The sequence below is a fragment of the Protopterus annectens genome, chromosome 10.part0 (genome assembly GCF_019279795.1).
Source record: "Protopterus annectens isolate FY-2018-M chromosome 10.part0, PAN1.0, whole genome shotgun sequence".
Classification (NCBI taxonomy): domain Eukaryota; kingdom Metazoa; phylum Chordata; order Ceratodontiformes; family Protopteridae; genus Protopterus; species Protopterus annectens.
The window spans coordinates 354,075,450-354,095,659 of NC_056744.1; the positions used below are offsets into that span (position 1 = coordinate 354,075,450).

The 20,210-nt window shown below is 42.4% G+C and overlaps 1 protein-coding gene across 1 annotated transcript in view; it reads left to right on the plus strand.

The window, feature by feature from the left end:
* LOC122814149 (flavin-containing monooxygenase 5-like) overlaps nt 1-20,210 on the plus strand; it is a 704,592-nt gene that overhangs the window by 225,690 nt on the left and 458,692 nt on the right. The gene's annotated exons all lie outside the window — the stretch shown is intronic.

Here is a 20,210-nt window from a genome sequence, read left to right on the forward strand (position 1 = left end):
TGCTGTAAGCGCCATGATTCCAGTGTGTATAAATCATTGCTTGCCAATACCTAAAAACAGCAAATAAAACAACCTTAATTAAAGGAGTCATTCTGGCAACATTTGCCATTTTGCAATAAGAAGAAAGTTGCAGGAACACCAAAGCGGGATATCTTGAGGTGTTTAACCTCTTTCAACAATAACATCAAATTCTGCAGAATGCAGGTGAGTTCTCTTTCCTCTTTCTAGTACTTTGCCAGTAACTTTACTAAATTAATGACGACTGCCACATCCACCTTGGAATGCAATGACTCATCCATAATATATAGGAAATCTAATTCAGGGATAAAACCTGGGGGAACCATTCCATGAGGTTTGTAGCTTGTTTAGTAGACATCTATTTAAAATGCCACAGTCCAGTACAACTCCAATATGTATGGATCCAGTCCCTTAACTTCCTGATTTTTGCAACTTCAACATTAAGGAGGAGTCGGTGGGGGGGGTCTGGCTATCTAAGGAAAAATATAAAATAATGGGTCTATATCAATTCATAGAAAACTCCGTTCATTGAGTGAGTGGCATTTAATCGGAAATGCCATTCGTTGAAGTCCCCCCATGTGGGGGGATGTGTACCCCACACCCCCCACTAATTATGTATACCAACTCTGAGATCACATTACAGTGAGAAAAGGGCACATTTCCCAGTCCTCACTGTACCACGATCTTAGTATGATCATTTCTATGTACGGCATGTTCGATGTGATTGCACTGAAAATGCCATTCAACAAACTGAGTTTTTGATGAAGTGATATAGACACAAATAATTTTTATGATAGCCAAAAAAATCTACATTTTCTGGATTTTGTTGCATATTTAGGTAACAGTAGGACTCTAGCACGTTTCCTCGGAAATATGAACATGAAGCTTATTCTCCGAAAGGAGTAAAGGTTTATAATAAACTGCCGTTTGTTTTGAATTAAGACTTCATAAGGCCTGCTAATGTTGTTCTTAAGGAGTATAAGATCCTGGTGAGTAACAGTCATAGAATTATCTGAGGTAACTGTATGTATCCCAGTTATACCAAGTTTTTGTATCTCTCTTGATTAACATGATAGAAACTATTTCATCATCCAAATCATACTCCAGAATAAATTCAAATCAGAGCACCAATCTGCCATCAGATAAAAGGTTGCCCCACAATTTAAACACATGACAACTCTTAAAGATAAGTCTATCCTTTGTAGTGAGGAAAGAAAAGAAAGGTGAATAAGAAATCAGGTTAAGATCTCATTTCCAAATCCCTGTATTATTCCTGTCTAAAGTTTGTGTAAAACAGCTTACAGCTGTAGATAGAATCTTTCATAACCTATCCTGTATGGATTGTGGCCCAGTCTGTAATTCCTTATATAGGCCACTGGTTTAAGAAAGTACCACCGTCTCCAGGAGTATGTATGACTGAGTGGCTATGGCAAGAAATACTATGCAGTGTATGGCCCTCACACGCTACTCAGTGTTGGGTAGGCCTAAGTCACCCCATCGTGGGAAGGAAAATCATTTTTTCCCAATATCATACGCTTCTTTTCCTTCCACAAAAATGTGAGTGGTTGTTTATTCAGTTGATTTACAAATTGTAGTAGAGTGTGGGAGACATTGCACCTCATATAAATACTTCATGGGTTCTGTGGATAATCCCCAGTCATAACAACTTCCATTGTTTAAACATTTGCTCTCTTTTTGGGGTTGTAGCGCCTCGTTAGTTAACCCTCACAGATTCATGAAGAGAACTAGACATGAATAACCCCGAGTATTTGACTGGGGAGTCCTTATCTAAAAAGGGGTGTTGCTGTAACAGGCCCTATAACGGTGTATAATGAACCCTGAGAGCTTACATTTTCAAGATGGTTATTGTAACCTGATAATACTTCATAATAAGTCAGGAGCTGGAAGACACTGAAGAGATCTTTGTCAGGATCCATCAATACAAGCATAAATCATTGGCATAAGTATATGTTATATGTTAAACCAAATGTCTGATATGCAGCTCTGGTTTTGGTTCTGTTTTTTATTACCATAGGCAATGATGAAGTCTTCATCATCATCATCTGCGGTGGTATAGCAGTAGGGTTGTTGCCTCACAGCAAGAGGTTCTGCCGTTCGATTCTCAGCTGGAGTGCGGGGAGTGCCTTCTGTGTGGAGTCTGCATGTCCTCCCACGTGGGTCGAGTAGCGTTCCGAAAGACATGCGTGAATGGGCCTGCCTTCGTTGAAGGTTGGGCGTCGAGCTGGCAACTCAGCACCGTGAAAATCTTCTGCCAGTCATTAGCGGACCGGAGTTCCACTGTGGCGACCCCTAACCGGGAAAAGCCGAAAGACAAACAACAACAACAAGGCAATGATGAAGTCTTATACTTGGACGAAAGCTGTGACTTTTTTATGCTAAAATCCTTTGGTTGTCCAGTTTTGTGATTCCTTCCTTGCTTGCTGGCTTGTATCCTCAGTAGATTTTGGATTTTAATGTTCCAAAATAACAAAACATTTGTCATTTCTGGAGTAGGATACAAATCTTTATGAAGGATAGGTATACCAGGTCTCCAGAAGCCTATGATACTAATGGATATAAATCATACCAGTCACGGTTGTAAAATTTCTGAATGTTGATCCGCATATGGGAATGTGGGTCTGACATGCACCACAGTGTACCTCATCATATGCAGAGATTGTTTCAGTCTCTGGCCCTTAATACCAGTCCATCCTGGAAATGTACCCAAGATCTCATAAAGATAAGCAAAGCATCAGAAGAAATACCCAGAGGAATATAAAAACTACTATGGTCAGAAATCCCTCATACTAGATCACATTTCAATATGTGAGATCTAATTTGTTTCCACAAACTGGGCTCATGGATCCAATGCCACCCATCTTATCAAAAGAGCAGTACCCCTGTCTCTGCACACTGGATGGGCATAAAAACTTCATAGACATATTCTTTTTACTTAAGATACTCCTGAATGTTTAGACAAATTTCCAGTAACAGCACAAAATGGAGCTTAACATGCTTAATATATATGTGTGTGTGTATATATATATATATATATATATATATATATATATATAGACATATATATATATATATATATAGACATATATATAGACATATATATATATATATATATAGACATATATATATATATATAGACATATATATATATATATATATAGACATATATATATATATATATATATATATATATATATATATAGTAACTATTCTAAATTTTTCAACAGTTGTTAGATCTTTTACATTCTATGTAGTGATCTTTATATCACCATATGAATAGGCAATCATCCAACTTAACATATATGCACTTAACAGACAGATGTACCAAAGACTTGTCTACAGTTAAATGTACACAACACCAGTTAAAATGTTATAAAGCAATTTAAGTAACTCTTAATTCTAAACTTTAAGCTTAAGAAAATAAAAATATAGCTATTTACAGATTTAAAATAAGAACTCCCAAAAAAGGGGGAAATGTACCCCCATCAGGACAGCCTTCATGAACTCTAGATTATTCCAAAACTGAGTAAAGAGCTAGCTAACAAAATGTGTTATAAATAGAAATCCTTAACAAAATGTGTTATAAATAGAAATCCTTATATGTTCTGTGTCCCTGCATCTACAGCCCACACACATATATCTGAAAAAGAGACAAACACAATATAAGAAGTGAGAATATTAAGTACATCAACAATCACAGAAGTCACCACATACATGCTGTCTTAATTTACCAGTCTAGAGGAAAATTAAAATATCGCTTCTCAGGTCATAGCCTATAAATCATGTTAACTGGCAGAATGTATGAGTGGAAACTCTCAGACATAGAATGAAAAATAAACTGTCCTACTAGACCACCTGACATCCAAGACTTTATCATTAGATAGATAAAATGATCATTGTAGAGCAAGTAACCCCGTAGTTCAAGTATCTGAGATTGGCAGGAATCTTCTAGAATGAATGGCAAGATCCACTCTTTGGCAGTGCAAAGTCCAGTTCTAAATAACTTTGAATGCCTTGAACTGCCTTTTTTTTATTATTTTTTATTTATTTTTTTTTTTTTATAGCAACAATGATGTTATTTCCAAAGGAGATCACTACCGTATTTCTCAGATAAGTCAAAACAACAATAGTTCCATTTGAAGAAGCAATATGTCTTGTCTTTCGGCTTTTTCCCGGTTAGGGATCGCCACAGCAGAACTCCAGTCTGCTAATGTACTTTTGAATAATTTCCACAGGGGAATCAAATGTATGTGTACTTCCTGGAAATGCTTTTAAATACGCCAGATACAAAAGATGTTTCCATGTACTTCTCCTACAGTACATTTATACCCTGTCATTGGAGATGCATAATCGTTATCAGCCCAGACCATTATCCCTTTAATGAGGCGTACTTTACCGGGGTCCAGAATATAGATAAAATTCTCTCCTTTAGTGTGAAGTGAACAAATAGAATCAGTAATGGTCTGGAAAATCTGTTTCATGTATGCTTAGATCTAATTTCTTCGCTGGTGTTTGACCAGTATACTGTTGTAGTCGGCAGGGCCTTTAGATTTATCTATACTGTTGCGCTTCCACACGATCATCTTAGCATTACTGTGAAGCAAAATGTGTTGGACAGGTTAGACAGGAAAACAAGAAAGATACTTCATACTCATCAAGTGATTTACAAAAATCAGTGCTTACCAAGATTATATATCACAAATTCTGAAGGAGGTATGGGCCTCCTTGAATTTGATTATATGTATAGATCAGCAGTCGTGGGACTGCATGACTTCTCAAGACCCAAACATAGTGAAAGTTTTGAAACATGAGAATAATATAAGGTGAAGGATCAGATGAGAAAGCAGGAAATGTGGAAAATGCATAAATATGGTTGCAAGTATAGAAAACTCCTGGAAGAACCTCATGTTCTTATTGCACAAATTAGACTTTGTTATAATGCCATGCTAGCATTAGAATCCACAAATTATTGTAAGTTAGTCGCTAGTTTTACAGAGGTAAGTCATGACTGCTGGAGTAGTCGTTGAACTATTCTACCTAATTAGAAGCTTTTAAATTATATAGAAATAATCTGGACCTTATGATAACCTTTACATGTTACTATAAGTTGTCTACTGCTGTACAGACTTGTAGAATAGCTAGTATCCACAGTGTATTGTCTGATATAAGAAGCACTGGGAAAAAATAGAGATTATCTGAATACTTGCTCACTTTTCTTCTGACTAGGTGCCATCCCCCTCCAAACTACCCTCAACTTGAAAGGGTCACAACAGAGGAGGAAATTCACCCTGCAGAATTGTAACATGGAGTATTAAGCTATTCTGCCCCCCAGCAATCTATTATAACAAGGTCACTATTGTAAAGTACTGCTCAGAATGTATTTAAGGCCCTGGGTCTAAAGCACTGGATATGTCCCTAGTAGCTTGTTAGTCCCCATCTTTAAACCTGAATTAAATTTACCTAAGAGTCTAACCAGGCATTCCAAGAATAATTTGGTGCATTTAAGAGAAAAAAACATTTCAATTTGGTGCATTTAAAAAGAAAAACAAAAAATCAAACCTGTTCTGCTTATAAAAATCCTTTTGGGTGCTGTAAGTATCTTGAGTCTGTATTAGCCCTGCTCTGCTCACCCTCGCTGCGCTCGAGCTTGCTCCTCACCTCACCCTGCCCCCTGTTCCCACCTGCCCCCAGTGCTGTTAAATTTATAGGACATAGCCACTCCCTCACTTCTCAGCACATACTTAATTATACACCTAACTTACAAACTATAAACTGCCCCCATTTATCACCCTGTATTCTAGCCAAAGTATACAACTCCTAAAATGCCACCACTACCTACTTCAGTACATCTGAGGTTGCTACTGCTATTTTCCCTCATACCTGTTTTGACTGTACCATATATTCTCACCACCTATGAACATCAGAACTATCTAGGCTTTCACTATTCTAGAGGGCAAACCTCTACTCCAATCAGGCCAAATTTTCAAAACCTAGTAAATAAACCTTGCTCACCTAGCCACTTATTTCCATATTATCACTGAATCGTTCAAATCAGGTACAGTAACCCAAACGCCAGGAAAAAACAGAAACTAATATATAAACTCCCAAAACTTATATTTAGGATACAATACAACCTCTTAATAGATGGAGACATACACCTGAACCCTGGCCCGACTGCTATCAGTAACCCAAGCCTTCACACTACTATTCTCACTAATATACAAATCCTAAATAGACCTCCCAACTCACTCCTGATTGGCCACCTGAACATTAGAAGTATAAATAATATGGTTTCCCTACCTGCATGCCCTCTTAGAAGTCCATTCACTTGACATTCTATGTCTTAACTGAAACATGGCTAAAACCATCAACCCAAGACAATGAAGTTATACTACCCGGTTATAATATCATATGACTTGATCGAAAAGCTAGGAAGGGCGGGGGGGGGGGTAGCTGTCCTATACAAATCTGGACTACAGATGACCACAGAAGCTTTTCAACTACCACATAAATGTAATGCTGAAATTCTTACTATTAAGATGCAAATCAATAATCATATGTGTCTATATTCCCCCAGGTAATAACATTAATACCCTTGAAGACATCCTATGTTGGTTGTCATCTATGCCCAAGAAACCATAGTCCGTGGTGACTTTAATATCAACTGGAAGAACTGTTCCTCTGAAAACCCTACTATCCATATTAACCTATATGGCTTTACTCAGACCATTACCTCCCCCACTAGGATCAGCCAACAACAAAGTAAGTACCTTAGACTGGATTGTCATTAATAGTCATCCCCAAATATACCTCCCTGATGACATAAGCGACCACTGTCTCACCTTTATAATTAGGCACAAGACTGACATTCTTAACCAACCCACCTATAAGACAATAAAAAACAAAAACTTTAACCCTGATATCTTCCACAATGAACTAAGTTCATGTGATTGGTCAGTCCTAAAACACCTACCACTGGAGGAAACAGTAACTTACTTTAATACAAATTTTTAACCATTTTAGACCACCATGCGCCAACGCGTTCTATTAGAACTAAAACTGCCCCCATGGATCACAAAAGAAGCTAGACAAAGAGTCCTACTTAGAAATCAAGCTTGGGTCAAATGGCATACCACAAAAAACCCTGAATATCAAATAAAATATAGACAGCTAAGAAACGACACAAAAATCCATTTTGTTAGATAAAAAAAAACGTCTACTACCAGTTATAGCAAACCCACCAAAACAAACTTCAAAAGTTCTGAGCAGGCATCAATAAACTCCTACACCCAGGACAATCCACCACTCCAACCCCCTCAGGCACTAACCATTGTAGTCCTGAAGAAGTCTCTGATGCCTTTAATAGTTTCTTTACTGAGACCATCCAATCTCTAGCCAACCAACTATCTCTTGATGGCTTAAGTCCTACTACTTCTATACATAGCTCTCAAACCTTTTTTCACCTTCAACCTGTTCCCACATCCCTTGTTCATACCCTTAAGAAACTCAAACCTACCACCCTCTCAGCTGATCTCTTACCTGCTGAAAATCTGCAAAAAGCTGCAGACGCCATAGCCTATCCCATCTCCATCCTGATTAATAGAACTATAACCGAAGATTCCATCCCCTCTATCTGGAAGATGTCTCATATTATCCCTCTGCATAAAGGTAGCAACTCCAATGAATTATCAAATTATAGACCCATAGCCATATTATCACCCCTTGGTGAAAATAATGGAGAAATGTGTACATAGACAACTGATAAACTATCTTATCCAAAACAAATTGCTCACAACATGGTTTTAGACCACTTCACAGCACCACCTCTGCCCTCCTATCTTTTTTGCAATAATAACTTTTTTTCCTCAGCCCTCATTATTGATCTCTCTAAAGCTTTTGATATGGTAAACCATCATCTACTCATAAATATACCCAGATCCTTTTCTCTAGATAAGCTGGCCATACAATGGTTCTAAATAATAGGCAGCAGACTGTACTATGACAAAACAACTTATCTACCCATCTTCCCATCACCCTTGGCGTTCCACAACTTTCCATATTAGGACCTCTCCTATTTTCTATTTTTATTAATGACCTGCACGCAGTCATTCCACAAGCCACCTGTATTCAGTATGCAGACAATTCCACACTAATGTGCTCACCTACTTCCCCCTCTGATCTACAGATTCTAACCCAAAATGTGTTTAACATAGTTGAAAATTGGCTCCTTAATCGCCGACTCATATTGAATCCTAAGAAAACAAAACTATTACTAGTTTCTCCAACTCCGTAGGTCCTCCTCACTTACCTTTACTGTTAAATCAAACAATGGCACCATCATATCTCCTGATCCCTCTACCAAACTACTAGGGGTATTAATTGATACCAACTTTAAGTTTGATGTGCATATTAACAGTACTATAAAAATAGTCAACAAAAAACTTGGCTCCCTATATAGGATTAAGCCCTTCCTTACCCCATTAGCTAAGACTATTATTGCCCATACCCACTTACTCTCTACATTCCTTTATGCCTCCCCCATATTTATAAACCTGAGTAAAAATGACTTCAACAAATTGGCAAACTCCTATAATAACATTGCTAGATTTGCCTGTGGAGCAGCATACAGAACCCACCACTGTAATAACTTAGCTCAATTAGGATGGTTAGAATTACCTAACCAACTCCTATACAACCAAATTATAATTGCACATAAGATTCTTTATCAGCCTGATAATACTCCCATACTCAACAACCTTATTACCCCATACAATAACCTTAAGACCCTCCGCTCATCCAACAGACTACTAGTACAAATAATTAAAACCTAGAACACAGCCCTTGACTCCCTTGTTCTTTAACTTTGTTGGCAAAATCTGGAACTCGCTGCCTGCTGATCTTACTTTGGTTTCCTCAATAACCCTTTTCAAAGACTAACTTAAACAGTACGTCAATACACGTTGGCTATGCCCCTGTACTTAACCTATCTCTTTCTTTTATCTCTAGGTCAAATGACACTTTTTCTGTACTACGTTTGTATGTCACTGTTAGCCCATGAACTCAGTGTCCATCAACATTTCAGACTTGTGTCTTTGTATATGGTTTCTCTGTTGTATTATTCAAATGAATTCTCTGTCTGCATCTGTCATGTATATATTGTAAGAAATGTAATGAACTATTATATACTTTCATGTATAAATTTAATGAAATGTAATTAGCTGTCATGTTCATTGTTGGAGCTTTTCTCTCCGGGCCTCTGCTGAAGATGGACATATATCCAGTCGGACTAGCCTGGTTCACAAATGTAAAATAAAATAAATGTTGATCAGGATCTCGAACACAGGAATGGTTAATGAGAGGCGAATTCAAACCAAAAGATGAAAGGCCAATACTGACTGCCCAAGATAGTGAACTAAGTACACATTGATTTACAAAGTCCATTGAACATGTGGGAGAAACAGACAAACGTAGGTTTTGCAAAACAGAATTGGAAACAGTTGTACACCTTGTTGCTGGTTGTGACATACTAATGGCAGAAGGACTGTATACAGAAAGGCACTGGGGATTGTGCAAACATTATAATATCGAAGTAGTGGTCCATGAAAAGAAGACAAAAGTAGCACTGATCATTGAAATCTTTACACCTAGTGACTACAGTGTCTTGTATACAGAGAGGTACAAAATCATAAAATATCAGAATTTACAGGCAGAAACAAGAGCAATGTGGAAGAAAGATACCCAGACAGTTCCAATAGTAATACGGGGTAAGAAGTCTTGTAAAGAAGGATCCACGATCGTATTTAGATACGTTACCGATGCATGTAACTCCATACGAATTGCAGGGGGAGTCTGGACACATTGTGGGTGCTGCAAGGAGCACTTCTGGCTGATATCAAAGATTGAAGCAATACTAATTTCATGAACTTTAATTATACTTTGACTTATTCACACTGAGCTGAATGGAGGAGGGCCACTGACCAGAACTCTGATTTGTGATATATAACAAGTATCCTGTTTTTTTTTTTTTTTTTTTTTTTTTTGCTTATTTTTTACTAGTTATTGTTTATTCTAACCATTTATAGTACTTTTATTGTCTGCTGCCTACTATTTTTACTGTATTTTATTGCTGTAAACTAATCTCCACTATTGTACTGACATTGTCTGCCTTACAGGGCCTTTTAAATCACTTTTGTTACTGTTGTGATAAACTGAGATGCTGCCAGCCCCGCTAGCTAGAATTTTGTAAATAATTATATGTCACTTGAAAATATTAATATGATTTATATAGAAATGTGACACTGCTACCCCAGCTAGATAGAATTTTGTAAATAATTCTGTGTCATTTGTGAATAGTAATGATTTGCATGCTTGCTTAAAAATGTAAGAAAATAGGGTCTATGTTAAATGTTCGAACATTCAAAATGTCGAACATTACATGGTTGAGACCAAATGTTCAACATTTGGATGTTCGAATATAAAAAAAGAAAGAAAGAAAACAGAAAAAAACACTAACAGTGTAGGTAGGGGGCAGGCCCCCCTGCACCCCCCACACCCCCCCTACTTAAGTATACCAACTCCGAGACCGCACTTCAGTGCAGAAAAAGGAAATTCTCCCTATCTGCACCTTACGGTGCTATTGAAAGTCTATCTTCGAGCACTCAAAATTTCCAACATTTGGTCTCGACCATGTAACGTTCGAAATTTTGAGCATTCGAAGATTTGACAGGTACCCAGAAAATATATGATCTGATATTGTTAATCCTCATTCATTCCTTACGTATGGGTATCGGTTCCGACCTCGGAACCGAGCCGGCCATTTTCCAAGTTTGCATCAACTACATTCTCTCGAGCTAAACACTTACCCAGAATTCCCTTCTCCCTGTTACCCCAGATTTCATTTGCCGCATTCCCATTTGGTAGTGTCAAGCTGCTACTCTTGAGCTAAGTATAGCTATTTGTTGTTGGAATAGTTGTTCATATAACTTTTTTGTCAGAAAAGTTTCTGTTTCGTTGCCTCTTACCCTATTGCATCTAGCGACCATCTTTTCTTGAGTTTTTCTCCGCTTTTCTCTACTCCTTTTAACGCAAGGTATTTCTCCCCTACCATCGTTGGTATTTCTCCTTTTTTCATACCTTCGGGTATTCTTTTGTACCATTGCTGGTACCCTTTCTTATATCCCTTCTTTCTATCATGGCAGATAAGAAAGGTAGTCTGGGGTTTAAAAGGTGTTCTGATTGTGGACACAAATTTCCTACATCTGATGCACACGCTTTGTGCGTTTACTGTTTGGGGGCATCCCATTTATCTGTTGACCCGCCCTGTACTATCTGTGAAAAATTTTCTAATAGAACCTTGTTAGAAAGGAAAAATAAGTTGCTGCTGAAGGGACTTCTTAAATCTCTCTTTTCAGAGGCTATTTCTGGGTCGGAGGCCTCAACCCCTCCTAGAACCCATAAAAAAACTTTAGATGTATCTACTAAGGTCAAGTCTTTGCCTTCATCCCCGGCTGGGGACTACCGCCAACCAAAACCTAAAACGGCAAAATTTTCTGCTCCGAGGCTCACTCAGTCAGCCCCAGTGCTTTTGGTGCCTAAACCTTCGGCACCAAGGCCTTCGACTCCATTAGCAATCTCGGCTCCGTCTTCTCCTGCAGCCTTTGCTATATCGACACAGAGGGGCTCTTCTGTTCAGACTTATTACTACTATTGTATTGGCACCGACCACTCAGTCGGTGCAGACCTTGACCACTTTGCCTCTGACATCTTACTCTGAACCGACGCCACAGTTGTTGGCTCCAGTTTTGTCAGTTCCAGCTTCGGTACCGACAACAACCACTTCGGCACCGAAACTTGTGTCAGTGCAGACCGTGACCTTGGCACCGATGACTTCCTTGGTGCAGGCACCCGTAGTCCAGTCTCTCTTGGCACCATTGTTCTCTGTGCGGACTGGTGAGGTAGGCACTGAGTTTGTCTCTGCTGTGGACAGGCCTGTCTCTCCCTCTGTCTCCATGAGGTCCACTAGAAGCCTCTCCAAACACGATGTGTTGCATCTTGTGGATCAAGTGCTTTTGGCCAGAGGTATCCCACCACTCAGGACGTATCCCTCCTTGGGAGGTGATCACTCATCTCCAAAAACCCCTTCTTATTCTCCCTCCTTCATTGTCTTTGAAGTCCATGGATATAGCACAGTCTTCCCCCTCTGCGGTTCCCTTTATGGATCTCACTAAGGAACCGCAGTTGCCTTCGTGGCAGGAAAGTTTTGTTATGACCCAGGATAATTTGCTTCTCTACAGCCATCCAGGGACTCCGAGTCAGCAGGCTGAGCCGCTTAGCGGAGGGGTGATCCTTGTCCTGGACACTCATCCCTCTTCAGGTGGACCAGCCTTTCAACTGATGGAGAAGGCTCTAGCCTCTTCTGGCGATACTGTGCTGTCTATCCCCCTACCCTCATCTGGTACATTGTTTTCACAAATCGCACCTAATGGACACCAGGTGCAAGGGCCTCAGGACATATTCCCACAGGAAATCCCTTTTACACTGCCTTCCCCAGCTTCTACCTCTGAGGAAGCCCACCAGACAAGTTTGTGTAAGAGGAAGCACATGGACTCCACAGAGGAGTCCCTCACTGAAGACACAGACTTTGATGAGGAGGAAGGATCCCCTCGGTCACCCTCTGAGGTATCATTTGGTGATATCCTCGAAATCCTTAAACAGAGAGGTGACTGGCAGCCCTGTAATCCAACCTCTGAGGAGTCTGTGTTCCTGCAGGCCTTTCACGCCCAGCCCCCTACCTTCTGGGTTACTCCACCTGCCAATGAACTTGTCCGGCTCATCGTGCAGCGTGCATGGAAGGCCCCCGACACTGTAGTGGCTATTCCTCGGAGGCCAGACAAAATCTTGTCCCCTCCTGCCACGGATCCCCATTGGTCTATAGGTCTCCCTGTAGATGCCCCGGTGGTGGCGGCCGCAACAAAAAAGGATTTGGCGGAAGAAGAAAGCCAGACTGTCCACCCGCCCAACAAGGAGTCCCGGGCCCTGGACAGGATAGGGAAGCGCACCTTCGCTTCAGCGACCTTTGCAATCAGGTCCCTGAATTATATGACACACTTTACCAGGCTTCAAATGGATCTAATTTCCAAGCTCTCTGAAACCTTGGCAGGTGCCGTGTCTGATGAGGTGCGAGACAAAGTGGCCTCTCAGCTGGCCACCATTGAGTCAATATCGAACTCCTCCATGCGGCTGATATCTCATGCATCAGAAGGAGCAGCTAGAGCAGTGAGTTCAGCTGTGGTCTTAAGACGACAGACCTGGATGTGCTTGTGCGATTTCGCGGAACCCTTTAAGGCTTCCTTCCTTAACGCCCCCATTGAGTCCTCCTCGTTGTTTGGACCCAAAGTTAAAAGCACACTTGCCAGATGTGAACAGGACGGTAATACCCTTTCTGCCGTAGGTGTCTTTTACTCTTCCCCGCAACGTGCTTTCTCCCGAAACCAAAAGAGTGGGAAGATATGGTTCAAGAAATCTCAGGGTCCTTTCCGTGACACACAGGCCGAGTTCTTCCTTAGAGGCAAAGGGGAAAACTCACAGGGAAGACACCCCTTTTGGGGCAGAAGGGGTCTGCGTAACCAGGGTTCCAGGGACTCGTTCCATGGCCAGTCCTACCAGCGCTCCTGAAGAGCGGCCCAACCCCTTTTCTCGGGAGGTGGTTGGGGGTCGTTTCTCCTTGTACCCTTCTGCCTGGATACCCATCACCACCGATTATTGGGTACAAAGGATTATAACCAGAGGTTATCATATCCCCTTCGATCTTTGTCCTGTCCCTTCAAAAAACCTTCCCGACGTTCCACCCAGTCAAAGGGAAGAAGCAGCACTAGAGATAGAAAAGCTGCCAAGAAAGAGAGTCATCCAAATAGTCCCTCTAGACCAGATAGGATCCGGATTCTACTCGAGACTATTTTTGGTGCTAAAGAAAACCGGGGACTGGAGGCCAATCTTGGACCTCAGTGTATTGAACAAGTTTGTGAGAGTACAAAAATTCCGGATGATCACAATACAGTCTATCCTCCCGCTTTTGGAAAAAGACGATTGGATGTGCTTGATTGATCTTCAAGATGCGTACTACCATATAAAAGTGAACAGGCCATCAAGATTTCTGAGCTTCCGTGCAGGAGCCTGTCACTACCAGTTCGGAGTGCTGACCTTCGGACTCTGTACAGCCCCCCAGTGTGTTCACAAAGTGCATGGCGGTCGTCACAGCTCACTTGCGACTACAAGGATTCCAGGTGTTTCCATACCTAGACGACTGGCTCATTTCCACCCCCACCAGACATCTATTGCAAGAAGCCCTGGTATAATCTCTCCTCACTACACAAAGGCTAGGCATAACCATAAATTGGCAAAAATCAAACCTCACCCCATCTCAATCCACAGAATTCATAGAGGTTATCTTGGACACAAAGAATTGCAAAGCATCCATGCCAGAGCATCCACAAATCCACAGCTCACTCTGTCCTACAGTTGTTGGGTTCCATGGCAGCCTCCATCACCATTGTCCCCCTGGCTAGGTTTCATATGAGGCTTCTGCAATGGCTACTGCTTACCCAATGGTCCCCTTTTCAGCATCCTCTTTCAGCCAAGATTCAAGTAACCCACAGGTGCAAACAGGATTTAAATTGGTAGATGACCTACAATCTGTCACATTGGTCCCGCCCCTTCTCCCCCCAGCAACCCAAGGCTACAGTGATCATGGACGCTTCCCTGATGGGGTGGGGTGGGGGGGTTATGTCAGGGACAAACAGTCCAAGGCACTTGGTCCGAGTTGGAGGCCCGACTGCATACAAATGTTCTAGAACTGAGGGCGGTGCTTCTAGCGTTGCAAGCATTCCATCCCATGCTGCCATCTGGGACTATTGCAATTCAATCAGACAACATGGCTGTTGTCTGGTACATCAACAAACAAGGTGGAACCAAATCTTACCCCCTTTGTTGAGAGGCCATGAGGATATGGCAATGGGCGATAGCTACCAACTGTTTTCTTCTAGCAAGGCACATTCCCGGGAGTTCCAACATGATAGCAGACAGACTCAGCAGGTGCATTCTACAACCTCACGAGTGGTCCCTGAATCCCTTGGAGGCAGCGGAGATCTTCCACTGCTGGGGCCATCCTTGGTGCGACCTCTTTGCATCCCCGGCAATTACAAATGCAGCAACTACTTCGCCCTGATTCCATCTCCGGGACAGTCACCCAGAGACGCTGTAGTCCACAATTGGCCCTCGGGTCTTCTTTATGCATTCCCACCTTTTCCCCTCATTCCCCAGTTTCTGAAGAAAGCCCGTCGGTTGAAGAGCAAGGTGATCCTCATAGCACCATATTGGCCTCGTCAGATCTGGTTCCCCTTCCTTTGGCCTCACCTGCTAGATCAACCATGGATTCTCCGTCTAACCCCGGAGTTGATCTCACATCCGCAGAACCTGATTCATCCCAACTTGAACAGCCTGAAGCTCATAGCTTGGCTCTTACAATTCCCTTGATTGCCAGGCAGAACGATCTTTCTTTACCAGTACGGGACATTCTTATTGCATCTCATAAGTCTTCCACTAGAATTACTTATCTAAGCAAGTGGAAAAGATTTACCTGTTGGCAGAAAGGAAAACAAGTAGATCCCTTCTCAGCACCAGTGTCGAATATCCTAGAGTATCTGGCCGATCTGTTTCAATTGGGTTTGTCGGCCTCTACCATTAGAGTTCATTTGTCTGCAATATCTAACTTCCATGAGGGTGTCCAATACTCCCTCTCATGTCAAACAAATTATGCATGACCTTCATAAAAGGTGTGAATCATTTGAAGCCCCCTTTTACAGAACCTATACAACCATGGGACCTGCCATTAGTTCTACAAGCTCTGACTATGCCACCCTTCGAACCAGCCTCTTCTTGCACCCTCAAATATTTGTCATGGAAAACCCTGTTTTTGGTCGCCATTACTTCTGCCAGACGTATCTCTGAGCTTCAAGCTTTATCCATACTTGATCTTTCACAGAGATAGTGTCTTTGAGAACTAACCCTTCTTTCCTGCCCAAACTGATCTCTGAAATGTCCATTAATTAAACCATTGAATTGCCAGTTTTCTTTCCCAGTCATTCAAACAGAGGAGAGTATTGCCTACATACCCTAGATATTCATAGGCAAATCCGCTGCTACTTGAACAGGACAAAGTCATTTCGTAAATCTGACCAGTTCTTTTTGGCCTATTCTGGACCTAGATTAGGATCTGCTGTTGATAAGGTCACATTGTAGGACTGTGTGACCTTCATTTATACACAACGTAATATCCCATTGCCTACTACCATGAAGGCTCTTTCAACAAGGTTGGTGGAAACTTCTGCTGCCTTCCATGCCAGAGCTTCTTTACATGACATCTGTGCAGCTGCAACTTGGGCTACGCCTCATACCTTCATCAGTCATTACAAATTGGATTTGGCCTCCAGGGGAAGAGCATCTTTCCGTTCTGTGGTGCTCAGGAATGTCCTTCCATGAGAGCCTCCCAGGAATAGAGGTAGCTGGGGACTCTGTCCCATACATAAGGAATGAACGAGGATTAACAGTGTCAGATAAAGAAGTTATGTCTTACCATAATGTTCCAACTGTATTGTTGATCCTCGTTCAGTCATTATGACCCTCCCTCCTTCCCCCTCCTGTGGTTTCTAGTGGATCTCAGCATCCGGTTCTCTTAGGTCATTTGACCAGAGGTAGCCTCTACCTTCTTTTGACTTGCAAACTCAATCTGAGGTAACGGAGAGGGGAATTCTGGGTAAGAGTTTAGCTCAAGAGTTTGTAACTGACGCGAGCTTGGAAAATGGCCGGCTCGGTTCTGAGGTCGGAACTAATACCCATATGTAATGACGGAACGAGGATCAACAATACAGATGGAACGTTCTGGTAAGACATAACTTCTTTTTCTGCACTGAACTTCAAGTTTGTAATCACAGTGCACCCTGCTGGAAAAGAGCAGGATGTGTATAAACAATATGCCAATGCAAATATGTTTTCATAGTAGAAATTGGGACATACACAGTTAACTTGCAAAACCTCAAGAAAATAAGCTGATAAGTAGAGTTTTACGATGTGTTATGAAGTTAGTTTATCTCAGCTAAGAGACAGGATGTCTAGGCTGGGGGCTTCTTTCTATTGTCTGGAAACAGAGGTAATTACAGGTTTCCAAGGTAATTGTTTTACGACTTTCAGTTTAAGGTAAGCTTCTAAGAGAGAATTGTCAGCTTCTGAGAGATGAATATTTTTAACAGAGACATGTTCAAATTTAAGTTCCTGTTAGCTTGGGAAACATAAGCAGAGGTGACAAGAATTATGTAATCTGTGCTGATTCAGCAGTAATGTGTATTATTAATTTAAGAACTATCTCATTGAGAAAGTCAGTGCATTTTGTATTTTATTCTGGATCTGACAACATCAGCAGCACTTTGCCTTGCTCTGTAAGTCAGTTATTTAGAACATAGTTTCTCAGAGATAGAAATATAGCAAGAGTAGTCTAGATGTTTTCTGTAGCTATAATTCGGTTCCCAGAAAGCAGCAAAGTGGAACGACTTCTCATCGTCTCTTTGTTGATTTAAAACAGTATAGTTCATCACATGAGGAAATGAAATAACAACTGAAAGTTGTCAAAACTTTTTCAGATGATATAAGAATGTAATTTGGTCTTGATAAATGTACAAAAACAACCTTTAAAGCAGGAAAGCTGCAACACCAAGAAAACGTCAATTTGGGACAGGACTGATATAAAAAAACTTGAGCAAAAGGGAGCGTATAAATATTTGGGAACTGATGAAGGATCAACAAAACATGAACAAATGCAAATAAAACTCAATAAGGAATATTTTAGAAGGTTTAAATTAATTCTAAAAAGAGAGTTGACATCTAGGTAGAAAATTCAAACTATAAGCTAATTTGCTCTTCCTGTCCTAACTTACAGATCTGAAGTAGTTGACTTTATTTGGTCATCAACCTGTGGGTTTCGGATCCGAGATGACAGTTTCACCAGCATCAGAGCAGAGCTCCAACCTCCTCCCCTTACCCATAATACCACTGACCTCTTTCCCTCCCACAGATCTCATTTGCTGCGGCTTCGCCTACAACGTGATCCCTTGAGCTCCAGGCTGGTAGGACAGTTTTGGGGTATTTTCTTGGTTTGTGTCCTTAGTGCTTAGGTAGATCTTTGGCCCCTTTCTTTCCTTAACCCCCCCTCGCATTCAAGAAAGTTTTAGCGTAGAATGTGTTTGGTAGTGTAGTTTAGTGTAGGCCTTCTTTCCCTTTCCTGCTTTGTGTGTGTGTGTGTGTGTGTGTGTGTGTGTGTGTGTGTGTGTGTGTGTGTGTGTGTGTGTGTGTGTGTGTGTGTTGGGTTTTCTGACTTTGGTGCCTTGTTGTCATGTACCTTTTGGGCTGCATGATGTCTGATCAACAGAGGTTGATCTTCAGGACGTGCACAGAGTGAGGCCATAAGCTGTCACTGGCAGATGGCCACACTCTGTGTGTTGTATGTTTGGGGGCAGCACACTTGTCCTCTGACTGCTCCATATGTGTGGAATTAAACCCGCAGGGACAAGCTGATTTTAAAGGGGCTTCTCCCTTCTACGGAGAGGCGGCTGCCTCCTCGCCGACTGTTTTTGTGGTCACAGCTGTGACCACAACTACATCGGCTGTTGTGTCCTCCCAGGCTGGGACTCACCATCCTGACCATAGACCTGGGGAAAGGGAGTCTAGGAAACAGAGAGAGATAGAGAAAGAAAAGGGAAGGAAGAGTTCCCCGGAACAGTCCGATCCCGCAGGTCCTCCTTCCAAGCTGCCTGCTGTTAGCAGGTCAACTTCCCCTTGGCTCCGTTCACCGAAGTTTTCCTCGGAGCCGGAGGAGGTTCGTCATCCTTCTAAGGCCTCCATGCACCATTCTTCCCAGCCAGCGTTGGTGGCCTCTTCAAGGTCTACAAGAAGCTTATCAGAAGCCGATATGGATAGAGTGATGCAAAGGTTTATTCGCACCCAGTTGCAGATGGGGGTCTTGCTGGCACCCTCTCCCTCTGGAGGGGGTAGCTCACTACCATTGTTTGGCCCTATTTCTCCTTCTCCAATCCGTCCTCCGGTATCGGAGTCCCTGGATCTGAAAGGTTCTGAAGTCGGGGCCGGCGCCAATGGTACCGTCTACCTCAACGCCGGCAGTTACCTTGAGCGAGTTGGATCTGTGCTCTCAGAGCCGAAGCCTGGGCGTCGGATCTGAGGGGTTGGGTTTTTCTCAGTTGGCTCAGACCTTATCGGATCACGGCCTACCCCTTGGGGTCTCTGCACCTTCGGGCCCAGTTCCGATCCCCATGTCGGATCCGGGGAGAGCATCCTCTTTCTGTTGAGACTCACCCCCCCTCGGCATTCAAAGTGGTGGAGAGGATTCTCTCACATGGATCAAAGCCCCTGACCATTTCTTCGGAGTCCGCCCTGACCCCCTCTCTTCTGGGTGAGCCTTCTGCCCATGCAGGGACAGCCCGTGCTCAACATGCCCCAGACTGTTTCCCTCGAGGAACCACAGGCTATTCATGAGTCCTCCTGAGAGTCCCACTGAAGAGGTTCCTCACAAACTCATGTGCAAGAGGAGGCACCTGGACCCCCTCCCCAGTGCATCATGGAGGATACTGACTTGGAAGAAGGGGAAGGCTCCCCCAGATCACACCCTAAGGTTGTCTCCTTTGGATACATCATGGAGATCCTGTGCCAGCAGGGGGGTTGGTCCACCCCCAAGCCTTCCTTGGACGAGTCGGTGTTTCTGAAGACATTCAACATGAGCCCATCTACTTCTTGGGTGTGTGTGTGTGTGTGTGTGTGTGTGTGTGTGTGTGTGTGTGTGTGTGTGTGTGTGTGTGTCCCCGCAGACCCCCTGGTGGACCTCATTACCACCAGGGCATGGAAAGAACCGGACACCGTGGAGCCAATCCCAAAACGTCCAGATAAAATCTGGAGCCCCCCGGTATATAGACCGAGCTGGAACAAAGGGCCCCCCAGTGGATGCCATGGTGGAAGTGGATGCCACGAAGAAGGAACTGGCTCAGGAGAGTTCCACGGTCCATCCCCCAGACCGAGAGTCCAGGACAATGGACCGGTTGGGAAAGCGGACTTATGTT